General features: G+C 46.3%; 1 long non-coding RNA gene across 1 annotated transcript in view; it reads left to right on the forward strand.

The window, feature by feature from the left end:
- The first annotated feature begins 1,066 nt into the window (after positions 1-1,066).
- LOC310688732 overlaps positions 1,067-12,552 on the forward strand; it is a 137,253-nt gene continuing 125,767 nt past the window's right edge. The window contains exon 1 of the long non-coding RNA XR_014517090.1: positions 1,067-1,713. This is a non-coding gene — a long non-coding RNA (uncharacterized lncRNA). The remainder of the gene's footprint in view (positions 1,714-12,552) is intronic.

Here is a 12,552-nt window from a genome sequence, read left to right on the forward strand (position 1 = left end):
CTTGCAGAGTAAGTTCTGCTACGGCCAGAATTTCTTCATATGAAGACTCCTGGAAGTACTTTCCATGGTGGCTTCTTTCAAAATCCAGCTATTTTTTTAGGCTACAGTTCTGAACGCGCTTGGCTGGGAGTAAACAAGGAGATTTGCTTCCCAAGAAACGGGCATAGGATCGGACTGCGCGGGTCTCGGCCATCCCCGCTGGTTCAGTTGAACTACTGTATCTGCAACGCGCCCGTTTAGAACCTCTGAGGTTGTTTTATTTTGCTTTCTTGTTTTGTTTCTTTTATTTCAGCGCGCTTGACAACACTAAAATCACGGTGTCGTTATTCCGCAACACGCCCATAAAATCAATCGCAGAAGCAAAGGTTTTAAAACAAGACGAAATAAACATAACGAGAATGATGGAACCCGCAAGAGCCAACTGTGTAAGTCTCTCCTTTAGTCTGTCACCCTGGCCAGAACCTTACATTTAAAACACATTTACAGCGCAATCCTGTCTATTCAGATATCCACTGATTTTAAGGTACGTGGGTGTATAGGATAACCAAGGAAATGAGTTGGGATTTCTATGGAATTCGCTCCCGCAAGATGTAGTGATGACACCCAACCCGGGTGGCTTTTAAAGAGGGTTAAACAAATCCAGAGAGGAGGGTGCCATTAATGGTTCCATCGGGTCAGGCGCAACAGCAATGCTTCTGAGCGCAAAGTTGTTGGGAATGGCCGCTGGGGCGAGGGGCTCCTGTCCTGGGGTCCTCCTCGCAGGCTTTCCATGGGCATCTGTGAGAACAGTACGCTGGGCTAAATGGTTCATTGACCTTTCCCTATGATATTGGATTGCGCTGTGAATTGGCACGTCCTGCTAACCTCAGCGGGACTTCCTCCCAAATACATTTCCTTATGGCAGAATCACAACTTCAGCGTATCTGGGCACAAGCGTGCCAACCTGAACAAAATTTTGTGCGTTGGGGGGGGGGGTAAGCCCCGCTCCACATAATCGATCACATGACACGCTGCACGCACACTATTTGAATGGCAGTCAGTGCCCATCAACTTGGGAGGGGGCCCCTCAGATATTGGGGGGGGGCGAAGACCCCTTGGCCCCTAGGAGTTGGCGCCTATGTCTGGATGGGAAATGTGTTGGCCAAGGACCAGAATAACCGAATTGCTATGTTTGTTCAATCCAGTGTGGAGTTCCAAAGAGTTATTGCTAAGCTTGCCTCTGTTGACCCAAAATGCCCGCATCTGCCCGTTTCCTCCCCGTCAGTGGCTCTGAGCTTGTGAAGTTGCCCTAGCCACAATACGAATCGTTGCAGGACTCTTTGGTGCCACATCGCATCAGCTCGAGTTCCAGCTGAAAACTTTCTCTCTCGGGGAGAGACGCGCAGTTGAGACGACCTGAGCGTTTTGTTCAGCCAGTTTCCTTGCCTCGGCTCTTCAGGCGTGCATGGCCTCAATTCGCCACTAGAGGTCACTGTCCCATCACAGTCTCGCTCTCGCTCTCTCTCCCCAGTTCCACCTCCCTTCACTCTTAAACTCAAATTAGCACAGTATTAATTAACGCTGTAGTCTATCAACCGGCTTTCCACAGCACAGTGCAAACGCAGGGCATGTGTAGAACAAAGAAAAAAACTAATTCTTGATTTATTTTCAAATGACACCAAAAAAGCCCCATCGTCATTCACAAAACTGGAGGCGAGCGTCCGAGTTTCCAAGGTACAGTTCCTTCTGTCTTTTATAACTTGGGGTCTTAATTTCCTTGCGATGAACTCTCTTCTCCGCGTGCATGTTTCCAAAGTGGGAGGGGGCAGAAGGAGAACGGGCATTTCCCCCTTGAATTCTCTCTTGTGCCGGAATATAATTCTCTTCCTCTAACCAGCCTGAGTTTACTAAAATAATAATAATAATAATCTCGTTTCCTATTTAATAATCTACATTGGAATGAATAAGAATACTTCAATTATCTCAGTGTTAGGCTTTCATCCCCCCTTCCCCAAGATGGGCTTCATGTTTCGGTTTTAGAACAGCATGTATGAAGAAGAGGGAAGAGAGTAAAGTCTTCTGGGAGACTAGATTTTTGCCCCAGATATTTCGAGTGATAGCTGGCAATCTCTTCAACTGCATGAATGAAGAGGGGTTTGTTTTTAAGCAGCAGAGATAAACAGAACAAAGATACTGTAATGGAAGTAGGAAGTGAAGGTTTCTTTGTAGAGGGAGTACGCATTTTTTTCAATATAGACATTATACTGTACTCAGGAACCCTCCCGACGCTATGACCTTGCCAGATTTCCTTTTATTTTCTGGAGTTTTTGTACGTCTTTTCGTCTGCTCTGAAAAGACCCGGTCGGTTTCTATTCGCCAGCTTGTTCCTGTTTAGACAAACGCCAAGTGTCATTGACCAGATCTCCCACCACACCAGCCCTGATGGAAAGGGGTTCTATTCGGAAGCGAATAGCTTTCTTCTTTTCTCCCTTTCCTCTCCCAGGACCAATTTCACCTGTCTGCTAGGAGGATGTGTTTTGAAGCACCGGTCGCTTCTCTCTCTCTCTCTCTCTCTCCAGCTCTCCCTTCCTATAGGCCGGGAGATTTCGGGAGGAGGGAAGCCGTGCAGCGGCGGAAGCGATTAAGTGGGGATCCATCATCGCTGCGCCAAGGGCCGAGCTGCCAGAGCGGCAGGCGGCGGTCCCCAGGGTGGGGCGGCGGGTGACTGGGGTCAATGACTGGTCCCTCGTAAGTTCATTCGCATTTCCATAGGGGAGCAAAGACATCCGGATGTCAAGCAGTCCGAGGGGACGGGCAGGGCTTTGGTGGTCCTTTGTTGGGGAGAAAGGCCCAGGGTCAAATGTCATCCTGCTTCCCCTCCGCCGCCACCCCGCCCCCGAGCGCTCTCCTCAGCCGGGCTGGGCATTTTAGGCGCCCGCCTGGCTCTGCGCCCTCGTCGGAAGCGCCTGGCTGGCCGGGAGGTGCTCCGATGCTCAGAAAGGCGCGCACTTTCCAGGCTAGCGGGCCGATCCTATGCTCCCGGGGCCGTGGAAACAGCCTTCGGCCATCCCACCACCTTCCACATCGGCCCGAGTCATTCAGCTTTCCTCTTGAAGCCCATTACATTTCCTTGAAGGTGCCCCCCGTCTCAGCCACAGATTTCTTGCTTACAAGAGCCTGTTCCGCGTTGCAATGGCCGCGCTGTGGAGCGGGCTGTGGATGGGTGTGAACGCGGCAGTCAGCTGGAACACCGCCCGCAGGGCTTAATGGGCACAGGATCGCGGGCAAGCTACTCAACAGCCTGGGGGAGCAAGACCTACATTGTGACACACTTACACACCTCACTCGCTTCCATCCCGGCTGCTGCTCTTGAAAGGAAAAATAAAACTGAGCCCGCAAATCAGAACGTTATGTAACAGGTTGGGCATTGCGACCCCTACCAATAGGGATGCAGGAGACTTCTCCCCACGACGGGGTTACCTGCAGCTCAGCCGTGTGAGGGTAGGGAGTGCTTCTTGGCCGTGTGAGCGCGGTGGGAGGACACGCGTCAGTGGCAGGGATGGAGAAGGGGAAGAAACAGGGAAGAGATCCTCCTATCCCGCCCAAACACAGACACTTACTTGGCACCGACAAGGCAGCTGGAATACTCCCTCCAACACAAACATACACATACACGCCACCCTTCCGATTCACATTTATTTGCCCACGGATACAGCGTTTATAGTCAGAAGAGCTTGGCTGTGGTTCTGGGCTGAAGTTGGCAGCGTTGAGCCAGATCCTGCAAAAATCCCAACGAGTAGCTGCTCAGTATGAAAGCCAATGCAATCCCTTGCAGGATTCACCTGTGTGCCCGTGACCCACCAAGGCTTGGTCTCTATGAAAGAGATGGAGAGAGAGAGCGGAGGAGAACTGGTACCCAAAAGTAGCTTTGATGGCTGGGAGCTGGGGAGGAGGGCTCGTTCACCTTCATCCTAGCACTTAAAGGCATCTTTTTCTCTCTCCTTTTCCAACGCCTGTGGAAAGAGTCGCCCGTTTCCCACACACGATTCGAATCCAAAGCGTTTCCCTTCGCTGGAGCGCGCAAACCAAGCGTCTGTCGGCTTGCGTCCTTCAGCACGACTGAAAGCGCTTATGTTTGTGTTGATTGCTCCTTCTTTTTCTCCACTCTCTGAAAACACTCCCGACTGGAGGGCTTTCCCCTTCCCCCCGGTAGAATTCAGGATGCCATGGGGTCCCTTTCGAGAACTTTCCCATGATCCGAGCTACCCAGGGGATAGGCGCACTGAGTCCTTAACGCGGAGGTCCCAAAGGATGCCATCCACAAACATCTCTCGCGCGAGAGCGCTTGCGTTTGGAAACGACTTATGCCTCGATCCTAAATGCAGTTTATGAAGCCCCGCTGACTTCAACAGATCTCACGTCTAAGGGGAAGCGCTTAGCGAGCCGCAATTTTAATGGCACGCTTTTAACCTCTCCAAAGTTCAACGGAATCGTTTCGTTTCGTTTTTAAGCCTTTGCACGGTCCCGATCCAAGTGGGTTCATCTTGCACCTCTTATTTCCTCAGAGTTAGGCTCATTTCAGCTGCATTTTCGCTCCAGGTGGGTGGGATAGATGTATGTGGTTTAAGATAGGGGCTTAGCCCGTTTAGGTATTGAGCTCCAAAAAATCAGAGGGAATCTTTATATAGAATTCTTACTAGAGGAGGATAGTGGCAAATATGTCACTAAAATGAAACAAGCTGCGGGGTGGGGGTGGGGGTGTCTTCACGATCTTAAAACAATCAAAAGCGTCCAGCCATAGACTAATAAGACGCTGCTTCTTTATTGGCTAGTCAATATCCATTGGAAACTTCTGAAGGGATTTTCAAGGTAGCGTTTTGTAGCCCCCAGAGTTTGTGATACTTCCGCTGTCACTAGGGGAAAACAAAACAAAACCCCAATTTCGGCAGCTTTGCATAAACCAGGAGTGGCCTTGCTTTAGAGTTATTATGGATCTCATGGATTTTCTTTTGTGATAACTGAGCAAGGTGCATTTTCACCCTGGAATATGTCCCAATGAATCAATGGGAGCACCAACTCTAGTAGTAAGCGCGCAGGTGGTTGTAGCTTGAAAAGCTTTTTTTAAAAAAAAAAAGTTAATAAAAACATGACATTTATTTATTTATTTGTTTTTCTTAATGAATTATTTTCGAAGCAGATTGTACCTTATGGAAATTTTTTGAACTGAAAGTGGAGCGCACACAGAATCCTCAAAAGAGAGTAGTCACCCCAAGAAAGTGGCAAAATGTTTTTCCCAAAGTAGAGAGGGTCATAAAAGTTTCCACTAATCTAGAAATAAGGGGGGAAAGGTTTTTAAAATGACTTGTGCTAATTTTAGCCTCCATTTTTTATTATTTAAAAAATCACCAGCTCCCCAAACCCCTCCTAGATACTGTAATTATCACTGATACACAATACAGAGAAAGGCAAACTTTGTATGGCCTGTTCCCATACATATCCTTCCAAAAGTCCCATTGAGTTCAATCGACCTTATTTCCGGTAAGTGGGCACATGACTGCAGCCTTAACGTCCCCCTGAGTTCAACCCCACTGAGTTGGATATTGTTTATGTTTTTATTATGGTGTGAACCGCTTTGATGTTTTTTCAGTTTGTTCTGGGTAAATGAAAAGCGGTATAAAAATCCTTTTGATAACATCAAACAATATATCTGAGATCATCACATGTTTAACATTTTCCCCAATAAACTAAACTGGACTTAAATATTAAATTTGAACTTGATATTGTCCTGTGTTGCTGTTGCTGGACCATTCGAAGGAAGTAATGAAAGAGAATGGAATAATAAGGTCTCCCCATTGAAATACGGTGAATACTCAAGATCGGAGTTTCCTGTGCAGCTTCCGTTCATTTCAATGGGACTTGCGCAGGAGATCTTTCTACTGCGCTCTAGTCCGATGTAACCAAATATATATATTTTTTGATTTCCCCGTTTTAAAAAGAATTTTGAGTATTGTGTACCCTTGTTAATGGTTTTAAAAAATCTGATCAGCAATTAGGTTTGGGTCATCATCTCTACCTCCTCTGCTTCTGAGCAAATAACTCTGACGTCCAAGCAGGCAGGAGATACCAACAGAAGTTGTGTGACCTGCACCTTGATGCTCGCACCCATTTACTTCTGAGAAAGTCCTAGGGAGTTTAAGCTGACTAGCCCCAGAAACACAGCCCCAGATAATCACATAAATGTAGCATGTGAAGTCAGCGGGGCAAGGAACCTCAAAAATCTCATTAGGCAGAAGCATATGCATTGAAGCCGATGATTGCCTGTGTGGTTGGGTATAATCATTCTGCTACAATGGGACCTGATCGATGTTAATCCTAATTCTTCGGTTTAACTGAGAAATGGGGTTTAGGTTGTCGCGGGTCGCTATGTAAGCAGTTTGTTTTCAGTTCAACTGAAATCAGTGAGATGTTTTCTCCATCTCTGTACCGTGACTAAGATGTTCCTCCTAGTCTGGTTCGTGGATGCAACTGTAGCCCAGAAGAAGCCAGCTACTTATTTTAGAGAAACTGTTTAGGAACGAAGGGTGGGGGGCGTAAACAACTAAGGTGTTGGTCCATAAGAAAAACAAAAAACCTCAAAATCCAGAGCTGGGCAATATATTTATTAGGATCAACCGAAATGTCACAAAATAATGAGCAAACCTTCGAGTTCTCCGCACGAGTTTCGAGTTACACAAAGCAATGGGAGGGCGGGGCGACAAGGAAGACAATATGAAACACGACACGCAGACTGGGCAGGATCTTGTAGCCCTGAGGTCTGCGCTCAGACTTAGTGTCTGTTACATACTGCAAAGTTACACCAAGGCTTCTGAAATAAAGACCTCATGTCAGATTCCAGTTTGTCTGGTTTTTGGTTTATTTGCATATAAACCGCCTGAGATCTATGGATGGAGGGCGGTATACTACTACTACTACTACTACTACTACTACTAATAATAATAATAATATCATCAAGCCCAGCTGTAACTCAGATCTGTTAACTTTAAACAAAGTTGTATGAGAATTAGTGAGGTTTATCAGAAATGTAGTTTATGAGAGTCCCTAAAGCACTACTAATGGTACCCCCATAGATCACTGAGGATGCAGTCTGCAGTTGACAGACCAGGTTGCTTCCAGTTTCATTTAAGGCAGTTTAGTCCTGACAAGACTGTACCCGAGCATTTGACAATGGGTGGGTTTGGGGGGCGGGTTGTGCTTTATTTTGACAGTTTGACAAACGTTTAGACTGGGGGAATGTTTCATACTAAAAGAAAAAGAAAAGAAAGGGTTTTTTTAAAAAAAAATAAAAAAGTACAAAGGTAATTTCGAACTCCATCCGAATGAAATATACCATGTAATTGATGGTCCTCAGTATGAAGTCAGTTAATTTAGTCATTTGGCAATTTTATGGACAATAGAAGGAAAAATTACTCTGCTAATTCCTGGTTTGAATAATAATGGACCGAAATTTTACATGCTTCAGATTATGGCACATTATAAAACAATATGCAGACGATTGTTCTCCAGAAGTTTCTCATAGTCGCATTAAGTTGATTTTCTTTTCATTTAGTGAAATCTGGCTCCAAAATATAATTTAAACGATGTTCCCAGTTTTGTTTTGACATTAAAAACTTTATGTTTTGGAGAACATGTTTAAATTATATTACTGCAGAAAATATATTACTACATTTAAAAAACATAATTAAGTGCACTTTGCATAAAGCCAGATTTATTATACATATTCTATTTAAGGACCTAAGACACAATCCACTGGGATGTTCTCATCGCAAGCCCCTTAGAAATGAATAGGGCTTGTGCAGGAGAACCTCTCAGTGGGTCGATCTTCAAACAAAGCAGTTTATCCTCCATTTATGAAACCAATTGTATAATGAGTTTAGAATCTCTCTAAAAGAGAGGGCGGGGTGGGGGGTTGTGGCACCCTGAAGAATTTATTGTGGCACAAACTTTCCTGGACTGAAGTGCACTTTTCCAGGTGACTGGCACAGAGAGAGAGAGAGAGAGAAAGGGGGAGGGGGAGAGAGAGAAATTTTATATGGTCTGTCTAGTCCAACATCTGCTTTCCACCCCCGTGGCCAACTAGGTGTATCTGGGATGACCAATAGGGCATGAGTGCAATAGCCCTATTTGTGTGTAGATATAATAAACCGTGGGGCAAAGCCGAAGAAATGCAAGTAAGTCATCCCCCCCCCCCCCAAGACTGAAATCTATGCTAAATAAGGACACAGTGACGATTTGCAACAGCAATGATTCGCAATAATAGTAATGATCAATAAGAGTAGTAATTGGGGTATTAGACCCACGCAAGATAGTAAATACCATCCAGAGTGCACAGAAGTCAAAGTTACTGAGAGGGGCAGATCGGCAAAGCGAGGAATTTAAGAAGGGTGTACTGGTCAACTGGAAATTCGTTCGCTTGTTAGCAAGCCCCGCTAACCACATAGGACTTGCTTTCTAAACGAGACTGAAATGGAATTAAATCTGAGTAAATATGACTGGGGAATGGGCGGGCTTAAGCATGTTTCGAGCCTCCACCAAAGAACCACATGTGTACCTTGATCCTAAACACATTACAGTGGTACCGCAGGTTACGTACTTAATTCTTTCCGGAGGTCCTTTCTTAACCTGAAACTGTTCTTAACCTGAAGCACCACTTTAGCTAAGGGGGCCTCCCGCGGCTGCCGCTCCGCCGCCACGCGATTTCTGTTCTCATCCTGAAGCAAAGTTCTTAACCCGAGGCAGTGGCGTAGCGTGGGGGGTGCAGGGGGGCCGGCCGCACCGGGCGCAACATCTGGGGGTTAGGGGGCGCAAATCCATGGGTTAGGGGGCACAAATTACCTGCCTTGCCCCGGGTGCTGACAACCCACGCTACGCCACTGACCCGAGGTAATATTTCTGGGTTAGCGGAGTCTGTAACCTGAAGCGTATGTAACCTGAAGCGTATGTAACCTGAGGTACCACTGTACTTAAAAGGAGATTGTCTCGACACTGGATTAATTTCCAAGTAATACATTGAGGACTAGAACTTTACACCCTCTCCCAAAATCTGGTTTTAAATTCCGCCTCCTACCCCAACCACGTTCCAGAGTCCTAAATATGATTACTTGCAAGTAACTGCTTCTGAAATCCGCCTAACTCTCCACTAAATAAATACATCTAGGATTAAGGTGCTAATCTGATTAAAACGAAGGGTTAGGTTTAACTGGTTTGCTGTATATCGGATTGAATGAGGCGAACCACTCTATTCTGTAGCAGAATAACAGTAAGAATTCGGATTTGCAGGATGTACTCTAGATAGCGCACTGAAAGCGCGCCATCCTTCAAGCACCATTACCTGGACCGCGTTCTGATTAGTCATCGTTTGAATAGCGCTTACGCGGTAGTTTTAGCCTGCTGGTTAAAGCGGGACGTGTTGGTTCCCGGTTTTCATTCAGGCATTAACTCATTTTGAGCAGCCCTAGGCAAGCCAATATGGCGATGGACAATTTGCTTGGGGCTGGCATCAGATATCCATAGATAGAATCAGATTGCACTTGTTAAGCTCAGCCGGCTTCCAGGCATTGTTGGAGAACTAATGCAGCTGCAGCTTCTTTCAAAAAAGAGCTAGTTGGCTTTCGGACTACTGCACAATGCAACGAGTGTTTACTTGGAAGTAAAAGTGCCATTGTAGCCAGTGAGTTTACTCACAGGCAATAGAACTGCAGCGCAAGTTTGACACATCAGTGGTAAAAAGCGAAAAAAATAGAGTAGGGGTATATCTGGAACGTGTTGCGACCACGGCACTAAGAAACAACTGTATAAGGTTATAGGGGAGTTTTATGTTTTAGTAAAAGATTATTGAGTTATTACAACTTATGCCTGACAGAGAGATCCTATGGCTGGATGTCTGCTCTGAAGTCCCATTCAATTCAATGGAATTTATTCCCAATAAAGGGGAATCCTGTGTACATTTAGGAACAAGCCTCAGTGAAGACAATAGGACTTACTTCAGAGTAAGCAATCCATCCCATTGAAATCAATGGGACTTAAAATGTGATTAACTGACCCGATAAAATAAATGAAGTGCCTTGAGGGCTTATAAATAATAGATTTCATAGGCATAATAAATAATATTATATTACAACTACGTTCTTGAGATCAATAGGAATTACTTCCAGCTGTGTTTAGGATGGAAGTGCCAATCACGTGTTTGTTATAAATGGTCTCTGTTAAAATATGCTGTGTCTGTGAGACTTCCTAGTAAAAAGCCATTTTGTTTCACGGCATTTATAAAAAGAAAACACATTTTATTTCTCTCGACTTTAACAATCCTGTCTTTATACACATAACTTGGAAGTCGCATTGATTTAACACTTACTTCCAAGCCTTGCGTTTAGGACCAGGGACGAAGTTCTTCAATACAGTGTCTTGTAAATGCCACTCTATAATTTGAGGCAGGCGAATACACTAACTCAATCCAAGACGACGGAAATACTAAAGCTGCAATTCTACGCACGTTTGCCTGAAAGTAAAATCCATTTAAACCCCACCCCACCCGTGTAAATATGTTTAGAATTTGAATCTAAAGCACATCGTCATATCTCCCATCATGCACGTGTTCACATCTCTATTTACGCAGCCCTCGCTCCGGCACATAATACCGCTTACATAACTTCATGCCAGCCACCGTCTCCCCCTTCCTTGTGCTCGGCGCACCAGTTAAATATTATCTGCCCAATCATACTGGGGCAGAGTTTGCATTAAAAGAGGAGAGGATTATCCCGCTGCATCGGATCTTGTGTAAACTGTGGACAGACTGCTGTAGATGTAACAATTACAACTGCAGAAAGGGGGTTATTTTCAAGGAGGCCTGAGTCAACTAATGTAAGATTTACCGTGCTGTGTGTGTGTGCGTGCGCGCGCAGGTATTTTTTTAAATGCCTATGAGTCTTCCACAGAAGCACCGCTCACTTTCAGTTCATGCAGAAAATCAAAAAGGCAAATGGCGAGGCTTTTGTGCCTGCTTTCTAAAAGTGTGTGAGAGAGAGGAAGAGAGAAAACGAAATTCCATTCAGAGATCCACTTGGGCGTACAAGAAATCCTTAGGATACAGTGCGAATCTTTGAGATTTGTCTTGCGCACACACCTTTCCTTGCAACTCTGCATTTCCTTTCAGGGAAACGGCTAATGCTGCGATCCTAGGTAAACTTCTCGAGTTTAATGCCACATTCCTCTTTCAAGGATGCAGCAATCGAGGCAGTGGAAGGAGCATAGGCGTAGCTAGGCTCTATGTTGGGGCGGGGGGAGAACCTCAGTTACTTAATTATTATTTTTATTGATTTATTTGATTGGCTACATCCATGGGAAGGAGAAGGGCGCTACTAAGCGGACATGTTAGGAGCACAACGTCAGCCTTCGAAGCGATGGTTTCCTTCATCCTTCAGGCTCCGATCCGGCCCTCAAGTTGAACTGGCCACATCCTCGAGAAACCAGTCTCCAGCTTCTGAGGCCGTTCTCTGTTCCCGGGTTTAAACTTGGGAGAGACCCATTCATCTCTCTCCCCTCACCCCCGCCACCCGTTTGGTTCCCTCCAGCATAGAAAAGAAAGGTGGCGACTGGGTCTTCTCAGAGCTCACAGACTCGCCCGAAGACCCTCCTACCTAAACAGGTCCAGAGCAAAACTGGGGGACACGGCGAGGGGGGGGGGAGTCTGAAAAACGCGCGCTCCTTGAAGCAGGCAGCTCGGGGAACGTCTCTCGGCAGGTTGTCTGCTCTGGAACGAGAAAGGAACGCAAAATAAATCCAGGGCTGAAATGAGCTAGGAGTGGGGGACGACTAGGCTATCTCCCGCAACACTACACATTCGCTACACAGGCGAGGATCCCTTCTCTCGAACCCAGTTCTTCCGGCGATAAAGATCCCCGGGCTGAGAGAAAGAGCGAGTTCGCCCAGGGGAAATGTCGGCATGGGCAGGATATGGAGGCGAAGGTGTGTGTGGAGAAGGCGGGAGACGCGAGTCTAGGCAGGAGCTGCGCGACGCCGCCCTCAAATTCGAAGCAGCCTCGCCTGTAGGGGGGAAGAAACCCTGAGGGAATGGGAAACGCGACGCCAGGCTGGTTTGGTCCCTGAGGCGGATTCCCGTTGGTTTCGCTCACACAGACTAACAGGGAGAGTTTTAGGCAATTTGGCCTGAGGGAAGAGACCGAGTCTAAAAAGATGGAGGGGGGTTGTTCTTATAAAAATAACTTCCTGAAAAAGAAAAACATGGTAGAGACTGAAACAGCAAGTTGTGGTGGAGGGAGAAAAAGGAACCGAATCTGTCCGAAGGGTTTGTTGGCGCGCCTCACTGAGGAAAGCTGCCTGAGAACGCAGGACGCAGCGTGGGAAAAACAAGGGCCGGAAGGCGAGCTGTTGGCGGGAAGAGCCCGCCACTGCCTGCTGCCAGCCTGACCTCCATTTTAAAGGCCCCCAATCCCAAATACGTTGACTTGACAGTAAGTCCCGTTATTTCGACTTCCACGAAGGACATGTGTCACAGCC

Source organism: Podarcis liolepis, assembly GCF_965112155.1.
Source record: "Podarcis liolepis genome assembly, chromosome: 11".
Lineage (NCBI taxonomy): Eukaryota > Metazoa > Chordata > Lepidosauria > Squamata > Lacertidae > Podarcis > Podarcis liolepis.